Source organism: Corylus avellana, unplaced genomic scaffold (genome assembly GCF_965113065.1).
Source record: "Corylus avellana unplaced genomic scaffold, dhCorAvel1.hap1.2 HAP1_SCAFFOLD_47, whole genome shotgun sequence".
NCBI lineage: Eukaryota > Viridiplantae > Streptophyta > Magnoliopsida > Fagales > Betulaceae > Corylus > Corylus avellana.
In genome coordinates, this window is record NW_028290486.1 from 7,669 (window position 1) to 20,000 (window position 12,332).

The following is a 12,332-nucleotide window of genomic DNA, read 5'->3' on the forward strand; positions in this document are numbered from 1 at the left end:
CTGGATGTAAAAGATTGCCCAGCCCTCTTTCCTAAGAAAGAAGTACTGATTGATACAGGCTTGATCACTGGATTGGCTGCAAGAAAACGACAGTTCACTCGAGCAAAGCGAGAGGAAACGAACAATGGATGGCTTGCCTTTGGAAGCTTGATGCTGCGGTCAATCCAGCAAGCGCTTAGGCAAGATTACGTATGAGTGGAAGCTTTCTCCCAAGCAAATTTGAATAATAATAGCAGCAAGTAGATCATAGACTAACTCATAGCTATAATCCTTCAATTCGCTACGATCTTTCTTCTCTTATTCGATTTTTAGTGCTAAAGAAAGCATAGCAAACATATAAAAGCATCTGACATCCCAATTAAGGTACGTATGCGCCCCCTTCCCGCCCTTGCTTCACTCTCGTGCTCACAGGCTTGTTGGTAGAGCTTGCTCACAGGAAGCTGACTTGCTTTCCCTTGCCTACTTAAACTGGCCTTTCTCACTGTCTTGCTAGCTTGCCCGTCGCTTGCTTCTACTTTGAATGCCGGCTTGTGGCTTTCCTTGCGTGCTTGCCTTATTTCCTCTTCCTTTTGGTCGAGCTCAAGCTATCGCTTTCCTAAGAGTGTAGGATACTGGCTTGACTTAGTAGGAGACTAGGACTGGCATATACAATTTTATAATATAGTTGACTCATCAAAATTCGTAGTATGACATTCGATTTGTTTCCTGTTCAAGATTGACCTTCGCCCCTCGCTTTCGGTGAAGTTCCGGTTCTGGTGCAGATGCTGGCTTCTGCTTAAGTTGCAGATGCTGGCTTCTGCTTAAGTTAAAGTAAGATGCTGGACAGACTTCACTAGCTTCATGAGCATACTGGCTTTCTTGATGCTACTCCTACTAAATGCTTTCTTGAAACTCAAAAGGAGGCTTGCCTTGCTTGCTTGTCTTGCTTTCAGTTCCTATTCTGTACAGACTTCGAAAAAGAGAATAGGGTGGCCTTACTCCATTCCTATAATAGTCCTACAGGGGTATGAAACCCGGTCAGCTTCACAGGGTTCTGGTTCACAAGTACGGAGGGCTTCAGTTAAAGTAGCTTGCCTGGTGTGATTGTGTGTCCTTCTGCAGCTTGCTTGTGTCTTTCCTGCCTGGTTGTGTCTTTCCATCCCTTGCTTTCAGTTCTGGTACGGGTGGTTGTCTGTCCCTTGCTTGAAGCGGGTACGATTCTTGGCTTTTCTCAAGTGTTCTCATAAACAGACTGGCTTGCCCTCACGAGCAACTTCGCTGAAGAAACTAGTCTTTCCTCTTATTCCCTTCGTGAGCTTCCAGTTCAGGTTCAGGTGAAGGTGCTCCAGTAGGGGATTCTTATTAGCTTTTATCCACCTATTTTACTACTTTCTTAGATCCTTTGTTCTGTTCTACCGTTAGTGCCCCATATGGATGGTTCACTAACGGTAGCTGTTGATGAGGGAACATCTTTCAAATACTTGAAATTCTACTCAAAATCTTCAGTTTGCTCTTTTTCTGGGCGTGGAGCTATATGGGCACTGGGGTAAATCAATCTGCTCGCAGCTCCTGTCTGTCTGCTATGATGGGTGAAGAAGAAGGTTCCCTCCCAAGTTCAGAGGTATTGGGAATGGAATTGATTGAAGGTTATTGAGACGGATCCTCCAGAGTACTTCCCTCATAAGGCGGTATGATCACAACGTCTGACTTAGCCAACAGGGGAGGGTTTTGTGGCCATGGATGTAGGGCAGAATGGGAAGGCTAGTTACAATTGGAAGTTTAATAGTCTTTCCTTCGACCCTCGTGTTAATGATTTCGGCAATAATAGAATAAGGGGAGGAAAGGAGTCTACTCCTCCCCCCGGATACTAATAGGCGCTATCTTTTGCCTGAAGGAGCGTGAATCCGCCTCTTCACTCCTTTATGAATTTCTCTAATAGTTAAATATGATTGATAAAGACAAAGACCAATATTCTAAAGGCAATAAACCCATTGTACATTTGTCTTTCTTTCGGCCTTACTCGTAAAGAGCTGAACGAGATGGTTTTGTTTTGACCTGTTATTCGCGAAGGTGGTTTACGCGAGAGTGACAAGAAAGAATCGGGTTCAAATATTGACCCAGAAGACAAGCTATGCAGAGTCAAGATCAGAACTGTGGAGCGAGCACATGATTGAAATCCCTTACACCAAGTTGCATAAGGAGAGTCTCATCCCTACTGTTAGTAAGGAATTGCGGGTTGACAACCCCGGATCTGATACCTGGAGCGGAGTTCTTCCTTAGCACAAGCGCTAAGCGAGAATAATTCCTTAGTCGACCATAGGATTTTCCAACGTTCCAGTCGGGAAGCTCGCTCTAGTTCAATTGTCAGGGTAGAAATCCGAAACCAATCAATCTGGTCAACCTCGGGAGGAAGACCTAAAAGAAAGGGGTCTTATTGAATAGGTGGAAGGCGGATGGTGACCCTCCCTAGGGCGATTCCTAAAGGACTGAAAGGGGCCTGAAGAGCGTAGTCCCCATCGTGTCCCGATCAATGAATATATGAAATAGGGTTGCTCATCCAGATGGTGTCGTAATATAGTGAATCATCTTAATGATATCCCATTTATGCTTGCTTTTGTGTTCTCTTAATCATGGGGTTCGGATCCAATAGGTTATTCGCTTTCCCATCACCTTACTCTACTAGACGACAATTATTCTCTAGATAAGAATTCCTTCCGCTACCTTTCAAGGGGAGTAAGGGGCGCGCTGCGCCTTCTTCCTTCCTCTTCTTAGTCTTCGTCTTCCCAGCATAGTAGCGGTTCCCCAACGATTTTCTTTTCCTTTCCCACCCTTAGTTCTATTTCTACCATTTCTACCTCCTCTCGTTCTAGTTGTTCTAGTTCTTTCATTAGCCTTTCCGCTGCTTCCTCCAGTTCTAGTTCTTCTCGGCATAGTCTGATTCTAAGTTCCGAATACCTGTTACTTTCTTTGTTATATATTGTGAGTGGTAATGCCGCATAGTCTAATTCGTCTTTAGCTTTATGTCTCCATATTTCTACCTTTACATCTTCGTTATTATAATTATAAAACATGGGAAAACTTGCCCAAGGTTCCTCCATCTTTGTTCCTTCGTGTCCTAAAATTAGATGGTGTAAGCCGCCGCTTTCCCCTCCCTCTGGGGCCTCCCCTTTCTTTCTCAACGGGATTATGGCATAGTGAATTTTGTGGACAGTTCCCCTTTTGGAAGGGTTCTCCCCCTCACCTCAAGATACCTTATCTTTCTCGTTTTCCCCCCCTCTACTGAATCATACATACGACGATGATGGGATGATGGAGATGGTGGTGGTAATTGATGTTGATGATGATGATGTCAGGCAAGGACCTAAAGTCCATCAAGCAGATCTCGAATGAAGTGATTGAGACACTCCTGTAACAGGATTGCTAACTGACGCTGACGCGGATGGAACTCTCTGGAACTGCTTTCGAGCTTACTGCTTTCTAGCTTTAAGCCTAGCGGCTAAGGAAAGGAATGGAATCGATTAAAGAGAGAGATGGATGATTCTCAAAACTGGGTGCAACCTTGAATGAAATGGATCTCGCTGCTTTGATTGTTGAACAAGCTCATTCCGTGCCGTAAGTGTCCTTCCTTTCATAGATTCTTCTGAATCTTTCTAATGCACAAGCTCTACTAGAAAGAAAGAAGAGCTACTACGCAAGGCATTCGAGCCTGTTGACGGGATAGGCTTCCACACATCTTTTGTCAACCAGGCCTGTCGCTTAGAGTGAGGAGGGTACAGCCCAATTCAACCTATCAAATTTATATCTCTACTATTACTATACTATACTATACGGGTGGAATAGTCTCGAAGCTCTTTTGACGAGACTCCTTTTATAGCAGGTAAGCGAGTCCTTGTAATATTGACTCGGCAGCAAAGTTGCAGGTGACAAAGAGATGATCTCTTGTATCAGCTGCAGCATAACATAGACTACACACAGGAGCCATACAAATGCCTCTTCTTCTGAGATTAACCATAGAAGGTAATCTGTCATGAAACAGCAAACAGCAAGTGAGAGCAACTCTAGGCCTGGATCCATTCCAGCATAAGTTAAACCAATTCACTTTGTTACCATAGCTTTGTTACCATAGCTCGGGCAAAAGGGCACAGTTCCAAAGCTTTCTTAAAAGAAAACTCAGTTGAATCCCAAAGGATCTTATCAGGGCCATCATGAATTGGGACTGATAAAATGAAATTCTGTAACTGCATCAGAATAGAAGAGTGAAGACTAGGGATCACCCATCTACCATCAACAATTAAAGAATCAAGTTTAGCAGTCCTGCTCAAATTCAATTCTCTGCAAATTCTATAAGAAAATTTATGAATTAGAGACTGCTTCTGGCACCAAGGATCATCAAATAGACTGATGGAGGTTCCTGAACCAACTCTGTAGCTAATGTGCTGAAGCATAAACTGTCTCACTGCCACCATTCTATTCCAAATACAGGAGCTTGAAGCCCTCAGGACAGAATTCCAGTAAGAGGCATTAGTGTTGTACTTATAGTTAAACCAAGCCACCCACAAGCAGTCTTTGGATCTAATGAAATCCCAAGACAACTTACAGGAAGAAACATGGTTTATATCAGAGACTTTTCTAATGCCAAAGCCACCTTCTGCTTTAGGAGAAGTCAAGATATCCCAATTCAAATGGTGAAGTTTCCTGCTATCATCAGTTGATCCCCAAATGAAATTTCTCATCTTTCTCTCAAGCACCCCTATAACTGCAGCAGGGATATCAAAGGCTGAGCACCAATAATAAGTGAAGGAGGTCAAGACTGATTTAACCAATTCCACTCTTCCAGCTAGAGACAGCTTAAGACCATTCCAAGAATTGAGTTTGGCAGCCATTTTCTCAATAAGAGGAGCACAAGATACCATCTTTAAACCATGACAGCACAGTGGTAGACCAAGATAAGGAACTGGAAGGCTACCAACTTTGCAATCAAAAATAGAAGCTATGGTTCCCTTTCTTCTCACTGATTTAGAGAAGAAAAGCAAACTTTTTTCCACACGAGCAAAGAGTTAATAAGATGACTAATATTTTTTATTTTCTAATGTCTCCCTGCTTTAGAGGGACTCTTGCCATTCTTCTTCTTCTTGCTCCCATTGGGCTTGGTGGTCGAGGGACAGAAGAGGCTACGGGATTCGCACACTAGCAGGGCCAATTTCTTCCCCATGAGTTCTAGTCTCAATAAGAATGCTAGTTCTTACTGGAAAGCAGGAAATTCAAATGAACCAAGCAACGTAGATGCATGTTGAACCTGAGATTAGCTCTACCTTACCAAAGAAAGACTATAGTCATAGGGCTGCGGGGTCTACCCTAACAATAGGTGTTAGGGCTCACACAAGCAACAGGATAAATCAATGCAATTTGGCTTGAAGGCTTGGGAACTTTATTGGCGGGCTTACCTTAGCACAAGCGCTAAGCGATAATAATACCTTCATTTTTTGCAAGTATTGGAATGAAAGCGAGAGCAGCGTATGTCCACGGTGATCAAGGCGGAGCTACTCCTTCTTTAAGAAAAAGAGGTTCCCGAAACCAAGATGTTTAAGCTGCTTGGGCGCGCCCGCTAATATAATGTCTCAGCTTCGGAATGAGCTTGAAAGCAATGAGAGAGACATGATTCATACCCGTATCATCCAATCCTGTAAGATACCCCTGAGGGCTCAGAAAAAGGAAGACTCGAACCAGTAGGAGCACCAAAGTCTCATTCAGTAGTTCCCTTTCCTAGCTATCAATTTAAAAATAACATTTCCATTTTTCCATTTCTTCTGAGAAGCATGTACCAAATTCTACTCATTAAATCATTAAATCGAAATAAGGAGTGAAACTGCTTGACCATAGGGAAAGGTATTATTATCGCTTAGCGCTTGTGCTAAAGGAAATCCCTTTATTTTTTAAACAGAAAAATAGTTTGATAGAAACTGTTAGATCTGTTTGCTAGGAAGAATAAATAGGAGCTCTTGGTTTGGCCGATGCCGATTCGTATGGCAATGCGGACTCGGCTCGGGATGAGGATTCAGCTTTGAATAATGATGCTATGAGCCAAAATACCCAACAAGCATTCCCCCTGAAAAGGTTGAAAAGGGTTCAATAGGTGTACCATCTATGGTGTATCATAACCCAACAAGAACAGAACAAATAAAATAAATGGTTTAAGGTGATTCCTCGATAAAGAAAGGAAAGCAGGTAGCCGCCCATGGCAGTATTGTTTGAATTGTTTGAAAAGTCATTCCCCACTGATGTGACACTAACTTAAACTCCATTTTTAACATATTTAGTGCCATAGGAGGTCATTTTTGTTGAACATCATTCCATCCCTTCTTCTATCCTCAATCCAAAGGAATGGTTGGAAGCTAACCCCTCATCAGGATCCTATGGCTTGGAAGCAGCTAGCCGACTAAATCTTCCTTACATGTGAACGAATAGTTATTTTAAAACCCAACCTATTTTATCTGTTTAAAACATAAAGAAAGAAAGTCATTCGATTCCCGATGAGCGGATGAGCCTTGACCTTTTGCCACAGAGCAAACAACGAAAGACCGATCCAGATTCACCTCAGCGATTGACCCTTGACCGTAGATCGTTACCAACAGAGGACCGGGCTTTAAGAATTCCTTATGAAACTACCAGTAGGATACAGGCACATCGAGCTATGAAAGACCGTATTTTTCACTTAAAAAAAGCTCTTTAAGCAATCCACAAAGAAGAAAGCCAGCCAAGAAGAGAGCTAATAGCAAAAGCTAATAACAGAGGAATCACTCTAGTTAGGCCTTTAGCCAGGAATAGCGCCCTTGGTCTCTCGATCCAGAGCTCATAGTAGGCGAGGGAGGACGGACGGGAAAGCTAACTCACTTATGCAGCTGGAAGGGATCCTGCTTTGGGACAGCAATAAACCAGATCCATAGGAGAAGGAAACTGAACTCCCCCTTTTAGATAGGGAGAAAGAGGCAAGGCCGGAGGGAGATCTCTCAATAGAAAAAATCCGGCTAGTCAGGTTTTTTTTCCTAGGGTATTATGCCTTGGAGACATACACAAATGGAGGATGAGGTTTTTATTCTAGCCCTTATTAGCACCCTGTCGATCGATGCCCCTACGTCCACCAAGGGAAGACCCAAACCCGCCTTTGTAGTTAAAAACAGCATAGAATGAAGGGGACGGGGGCGGGAAGTCTCGTCTTCTTGGGAGGGAGGTCAGTAACAGACCCTCTTTGACTACCTTTTATTAATAGATCCAGGGAGAAAAGCCTTTATCTCAACAACGTCCAGTACAGGGAAGGGCCAGCTATGTATAGCCTAAAAACACCAACCCCGACTTTAGCAATAGCTGCTGGAGAAAGAAGCGACTCACCCAGAGGGAAGAGAAAACTAGGCTCTTACGCAATTAGTAGGGAACAGAGGAGCAACCTACTCTTACCTTTAGGACCGACCAATAACAACCTATTTTCTTACACAATCGGTTGGTGTCTAACTTAAAGAAAGAGTCAATTTCCACAAAGGCCCAGCCTATACTGCCACTTTATGTAAGCCCGGGCATCTAGAGAGAAGAGCCTTCCCCTACATGAGTGAGCAAGAATAATGAAGTCGGTGCTGCCCCATGCCAGCATTTGACCGACCCGCCTATTCATGCATCCGTAGAGAGTACAAAGTAACCTCTGTTCTTCTAGCTTGAGAGGTCCTTTCCCTATGGTCAAGCTGTTTCACTCCTTTGTGTACGTAAAAAGTACGCGAGGTACCAAATAGTGTGATTCTTCCGAATCGAGGAAGCGCCTAGGAATCTTGTCGACCAAGATGATAACAGGGGTATTGGACCTTTTCATGAAGCCCGAGTCGCCCTTAGTAGTAATCCAAGCTTGATCAGACTATTAATCAGTAAAGATGAAAGAAAACGAGAACTCGGGTTTGGAGTCAGATTCAGAAGTAGATAAGTTGTTCCGCATCCGTCCTACTATTTGTAACATGTACCCTCTCCGTATTTGGTTTATTACGTCAGGAAAAGGTAGTATTTTGAATCAAACTTCAGGTAGGGTTTCTTATTGTAAGGCGGCCGGTAATGAGCAGTTTCCAGAACAAAAGGAAAACTAAACCGACCCATCTAAGGTACAACCTTTTGATCACGTTGAATCGAGCGGATCTCAAAAGAGCCTGCTGTCACTCGAGAAGTGGTGCAAGAAAGATTGAGAATGCTATTCGATTGTCAAGCCCTTCTTGTGGCCAGGGAAGGAGTGGCGGAAGAATTGTTGGGCTTTTGAACAAAAATGCATCAACATACACTGCGAAAGATCGGATTAAGCAAGCCTTCAGCGAATGGCAAGAAAGCGAAATCCAGGTTTCATTCCATAAGGCTTGGGCTTCGGTTTGTAAACTGATTCTTCAACTCGACCAGGCTCCCTTATCTTGGTAAAAAAAAACCTGGACGAAGTCATTCAGCTTGGCCGGTCTAGGAAAAGGAAGAAATCTAATAGAAAGACTCTACCTGGGCCAATCGTAGATCACAGTCCAACTGAGCAGCAGCCAAGCCAAGGTCTTTCTCTCCCTCAATCTATAATTCTAATTGCGAAGCTTGCAGAAATCAGGGACTGGTCTGAAGTCTTTGATGATCCCATCTTGAGAGAGCATGCCTTTCATTCGTATGAACGCTTGCGTCAGCTCTACTCCGATCTCGTGGTCGTGAGAGAGATGAAAACAACGATCGGAGAAAGGTGCGTCGATCATTTCTATCAATATGGAGAGGAAGACGAATATGACATTGAAGACCTAAGGGAGGTCTATTTCCTGCTTGATTGGCTGTCATGCCAGTTCTGCTTTCAAAGACCACTAAAGACAAAGAATCTAGTCCTCGCCCCATTCATCTGCCTTTGTTTATTGCTGCCTAAGACAACGAAGTTTAAAATCCACATGCTTTCCTCAGCGCAAGCCATAAGAAGGCAGCAACCTACCTCGGTCTTGAGAATCTTTTTTTCAGGCCCACGAGGGCAGGCTTTCAGCGGCGCAGATGATTACTTCGATCTCTGGCTTTTTGATCTGACCAAGGGGGATCATGATGCTGATGACCCATTTTGAGAGAGAGAGGAGGGCCTGCGCTTTGAGAACACCGTGCTCAAGATCTTAGATGGAAGGCCCTTTTGGCTCGATTCAGAAGGGGCTCGGCCCTTTCACAAAAGAGCAAAAGTTCCTGTTGTCATGATAGGGAGGGAGCATTCTCCTATTTGCTTCAAAGAAAAGGGACCCCTGAACCTATGGAAAGATAGATTCATCTCGCTTCGAATCGTCTCCAACGTTTGTAATCTCAGGGAAGAACGTCTGGTTGCAACATTCTATGGCTGTATAAGGAGGCGGTTAAGCAGAATCATCGACTCTCATAACATTGATATGAAGATAGCGTATAACGAATGTATAGGAAGGATCTTCTTTATTCCCAATTCCCCAGCGAACACATATTTTGAGCAAGACGGGCTCTTTCTATCTGAATCGGGAGAGATGGGGGTAATGCAGAAGAAAGAGCTCGTAGATAAGGAGAATTTCTACCCTTTTTTAAATTTCATCGATATTGATGAGGAATCCCTGGGGGGAAATGAGCTCTCACTCTTTTCTTTAGCCATTGTACCCTTAAGAAAGCGAGAGGAAGAACCCTCTACCAACCTCTACCCTAACGACCTCTACCTCAGACTCAGAGAGGACGATGGTCGGCAACCAACCCATGTCACGGCATTCATAAAAGAGACGGCAGTTCTGACTGTCTGGAGAAGCAAGTCCAATCACGCACGAGATTACGCCGTTTGGCCAATAGCCATAAAGGCCGTTCAGGGGATTTTCAAATCACCAGGAATAAAAAAACCTCATTCAACAAGCAACGGCCGAGCAGCAAGAAAAGGGCTGCCATTAATTAGTCTAACGCGCAACGGCTTTCGCGCTAGCGCGATCAATCCCTTGCTTGCTGGGAGGTACAGGCCCGGCCCGGCGCACAAAGCAGGAGGAAATCGGTACCCCGCGAGGCTGGCGAAGTCGGCACAAGAAGTAGGCGGAGTAGAGGCAGCAGTTGCGGGTTCAGGTGCGGCTAAATAAAGATCCCCGTCTGGGGTTGGCGGAGTTGGTAGGAAGCACGGTTGGCGATAAGCTGGTACTGGTTTCATTCTTTCTATTCAAAAAATCTCTCTTCCCGGAACTGGTAAATCAAATATACTAACAATGTAGGCACACGTTGGCACAGTTCTGTAAATAAGAGATGTCTCATCCGGTTGAGTTGTCGCAATCAGTCTTTATCTTCCTGGTAGCAGTACGAATAGGAGATCCAACATGACTGTATTAAGCCTTAAGCAATCAGGGTTAAGCTAGCTCATTGCCAGAAAGCAAACAGGAGCTCGTACTTAGATCAGAGGACGCTCATCCCAGGCAGGCAGCAGGGGCTTCGGGTGGAAGGAATGAATCAAGTAAGGTGCGAATACTGTTTCAGTGATGTATTTCTCCCTGAAATAGCTCCGCTACTCATCTATATAAAGGGACATGCTTCCTGACTTAGCCTTTCTTTCGTATAAGACAGATAAAGAGTCTGCCCAAATAGAGTAGTAATTTCTTAGTCTTTCATAGGCGCAATCAGTTAATCAATTGGGGAATGGGGGCTTCCGCCCGTGTTAGCTTTAGCTCTTCTTCTTCTGCTAAGGGTCATCCGTAGCTTCTTTGCTTTGAGCGAATCCCCTGTAACGAATTCTTTGGATTCAATACTCCCCACTGCCCGCTCTTTTGTCAACTGCAACTGGAAACTGGAAAAGACCCTCTTCATGGCCTTATTTTGATTGCCCAAAACTAGAGTTTTAAGGTGTGCGATTCAAGGTAAGCAAGAAAACGCCCTATTTTTATTAGTAAAGAGCAAGGCGTTAGTAAGCGTTAGCGCAACAACAACAACTAAATTCTAGTTTTTCAGCTGGGGCCTTTACGAGATAGGGGCTTAACGGGTCTGTTGTTAGCAGTTCGAGCAGTTAGTCTTGTGTTAGGGGGCCTTCTAGACAAGTAGCTAATAAGTCGGTGAATCTCCCTTGCTAGTGGGAAAAAGGGCTTACTAAATAAGGAACTACATATAGAGTATATAGTAAAATCGTACTTTAAATGAAAGAAAGAGAGAGACAATATCCAAAGAACAGGATGTCACTCTTTTGATTCGATTCATACAGCAGATATGGGAGTCACGCTTGAGATTGTAAAAAACGAACGAACAGGGCAGAACACAGGGGAGTTGGACAAGTAAATGTTACCATTGAAAACATTAACAAACAAAAAACCAACTCATTTGATCGAAAAGATGATCGCACTAGTACATTCACTTTGGAAAGACTATCCAAATTAATATAAAGATAAACTCAGTGAAATAGAGATCCAGAGTATCAAAAAGGAATTGAGCAATTCCTCCTTAGCACAAGCGCTAAGCGATAATAATACCTTTCGCTTTTCCCTTGATAAGTTTGATAAAGAGTGGGGCTTTGATTCCCAAGCGGAACAAGCCGGGGAAACTAAGACCAATCACCATACCTCATCAAAAAGATATCATTGTCATGGATGCTATCTCCATGGTATTGGGTTCAATCTTTGAAGACATCTTCCTCAATTGCTCTCACGGCTTTAGGGGAGAAAGACAAATCTTCTTTGCTTCCGTACAGAGCTGGGGGAGAGGTTGATCACGTAATTCAAGCAGACTTTTTAGGTTGCGAAGATAACATCAACCATCAGGGACTGAATCAAGCCTTGAATCAATACATTGATGATCAAAAATTTAGCGATCTAATTCATGCTTTCCTTACTACAGAGATCAGAAATAAAGAAGAAAAAAAAAGCTACCTTGAATAGATAAGATAGGGGCATAAATAAAAGAATTCCTCAAGGAAGCTCTCTATCACCCGTACTCATGAATGTCTTCTTACACCAGTTCGATCTGAAAATGTTGAGTGACTTGAGTAAGAACATCTGCTACGCTCGATATGCAGACGATTGACTCTTTGCTATCAAACCAGGCTTTCAAGAAGCAGGGGCTGTGCAATCCACAATCCCAGAAGTCATGGCTCAATTACAACTTGATATCACAATGACAATATTCCCTAGAAGAACCACAGGTGTGACCAACCCCTGTGTCACATTGGGCGTTCTGGTAGCCATGGATTCCAAAAGCATAAAGAATTAGAAAGCAACTAGTCAAAAGGTATTATTATCGCTTAGCGCTTGTGCTAAGGAGTGAAACAGCTTGACCATAGGGAAAGGAAGACTGGAAGCCTGTTTTCCAACTAGTCCAAAAGCCAATTACCAAGTCCATTTCCTTGAAAGAATTGAAGG